General features: G+C 33.5%; 1 protein-coding gene across 1 annotated transcript in view; it reads right to left on the minus strand.

Moving 5' to 3' along the window:
* Positions 1-238, minus strand: part of LOC108564834 (protein Shroom-like) — a gene marked incomplete at its 3' end in the record, with an annotated part of 5425 nt that extends 5187 nt beyond the window's left edge. The window contains 1 exon segment of the mRNA XM_017923991.1: positions 167-238.
* Positions 239-2644: the final 2406 nt, after the last annotated feature.

Here is a 2644-nt window from a genome sequence, read left to right on the forward strand (position 1 = left end):
GTGTGTGTATGTCGAGAGAGAGAATGAGAAAAAAAAGGCAATAATAATATCAAGGTGTGTTGCATAATAAATGCTGAATTAATAACGAGTCCGCAGTAGATGTATGCACGTCTATCTATATGTAATATATAATAACAACAATATTAAATAATAAATTTCACCACACCTTGGCGCTTAAAAATCCCATGGTTCACTATTTTTATCCAACTTATATTGTTATGATTATACCACTTTATTGCTACACACACACTATATATGAATAACACCGAAAAATTAGATCCAATCACGAAACGCACGTCTACTCTGCACGAGAAAATATTCCTCAAGAAGCCAAAGCTCTTGCTCCCACTTTTTCTTGGGTCCCTCGGTGTGCACAGGGAACATTTTCTCTCCTTCCTCTTTCTTCTTCGCCTCGTCAACCTCATCGGGGTACCACCATCAAAGCGCGCGCGGTTTAAAGGGCCCCCAACAACAACTGGCTTTTGGTACCTGACGTTTATGGCGCTTTCGGAGATTACGCAGGTGTTCTGGAAATTGTCACCCGACGTCTGCCCTTTCTCTCATCCCATCCCATCCAAAACCAAAATAAATTACAGCTTATCTCTACTCCTCTTCGTCGAGAACCACCAACAGCATTCCGCGCGAAAGAGTTGAGAAGAAGACCGCAAATGCGAAGACATTACGTTCCGATAGTTCATCAAACAACTTCTTTGGTGGCTCCCACAATCCGAGTGTGAGAGAGTTTCCAGAGATGGAAAAGGATCCGAGCAAACAATAACAAACGGATCCAAATAGTTTTCTTGTTTGCACTCGAAACTACTCAATATTTGTTCCACCTTGACTTTTCACACACACATAAACATAAACAGAAACCTTAAGGTGATTTACTTGCACCAAACACCACGCATTTAGCACGTCAAAACATTCCATTACCCAAAACAAGATTTGTAAAATAAAAAAATACAATTTTTCCTTCCTTTTTCACTCCGAACTGGTTATTCAAATTCCGTGTGCAAGTAGTTCAGAGACAATGAGCCTTTCCAAAACACCGTTACAAACTATCGTATTATATAATTATTTTTTTTTTTAGTTAATTACGCCTAATGCACGAGCTTATTCACGAAGATGTGATTGATTGAAACCGGCTGTAAATCAGTAAATAATGAAATAATAAATCGGGATTGTTGTCGGACTTTTGTTTCATTCACGCGGATATCTTTGGATTTTGGTATGCAGGAGGATCGCGAAAAACGCGACAGCTGCGAAGAATTCGTAATCAGGGGTCACGTTTCTACGAACCGAAATCGCCAAGCCAAAAAAATAATATAATAAAAGATTCTTGTATATGTATACAGGATGGATCAGGATGATGAACCTATCCTTACTTGGATTCGCACACCTTCCTTGTATTATAAACAATCAACACCTTATTAGTACAAATATATGTAATATAATAATTATCAATTCAATTTCCATTTACTAAAAATCTTTACTTAATTATTTCAATATTTTCTACATTCTGAAATTGTAAATAAATTGATTTTTTTTTTACTTATATTTCCTTTATTTCAATAATAAATTTAAACAAATAAATAAATTTTATGTTATATGTTGTAAACAGTAAATAGAAATTTAAACTATAAACGACAACTATTATTTATAAGTGAAAGTCTTCAAAATTTAATGTAAATATATTTTTATTGTCTTTTTTCCAAATAATAAATTGATTGACAAAACTTTTCCTTTTGTTGTGAAATAGCAAATATAAAAAAAAAACAATGAATCAAGTAGAAATTGCTGCAGAAATTGTCAACTAAATAATAAAAACATGAATTGAAATGGTTTAATTGTTATAAAATATGCATCAAATGCGAATTGTAATTTTGTAAAACCATGAAATAGTGGTTTTCTTTGTGGAGAGAAACTAATTATAACACTTTTGTGTCAGAAAATGGGATCGATTACAACAACAAAAATAACGAAAAAGAAATTCTAAGGAAAACCGGAAGCAGGTAGTATGAGAATTTAGTGGATCAATGTCTGATCAGATAAAGCGAACAAAGGAAATAGTTGTCCATTGAGGAGAGCAGTGTAATTCGAGGACTGGAAAGTATAAATTAATCCCTTTTGTGCCAGAAACCTTAAGCCTCTTTCGTCTGACCTTTGTGATAGTGTTGCTTTCCCGAATAGCGGATGAATTATTATTATCTAGAGACTAAATGAAACTGGTATCAACAAGCGAGCACTCGATTACATTACAGACACTCTTACCTCGAGGAATTTATTAAGAATAAAAATATATATATGTGTTATTCTAGTTTTCAGTAATCCATGATACATAACGTTTAGGATTAGGGATAATAATAGATATCTAAATGTCAAACGGATAAGAGTATCAATATTTATTGTTCAAGAATTTTGAAAAATGACAATATTTGTATTTTGTTTTAAGATTAGTAGAAGGGTAAAAATGAATTTATTGTACAGATATTCGAAGGGCGTTAAAATATATTTAAGGCAATTATGATATTTTATTGGAGAGTTTGTAAAGATTATCCATCCGTTTAGGTGTTATCGCACAGCCTGTTGCTTAACTCTCGTAAGCTGACCATAGCTATGTACCTGATGGGTATAAACAGGTATA

This window comes from Nicrophorus vespilloides, unplaced genomic scaffold, assembly GCF_001412225.1.
Source record: "Nicrophorus vespilloides isolate i.1.1-1 unplaced genomic scaffold, Nicve_v1.0, whole genome shotgun sequence".
In the NCBI taxonomy this organism is placed as follows: domain Eukaryota; kingdom Metazoa; phylum Arthropoda; class Insecta; order Coleoptera; family Silphidae; genus Nicrophorus; species Nicrophorus vespilloides.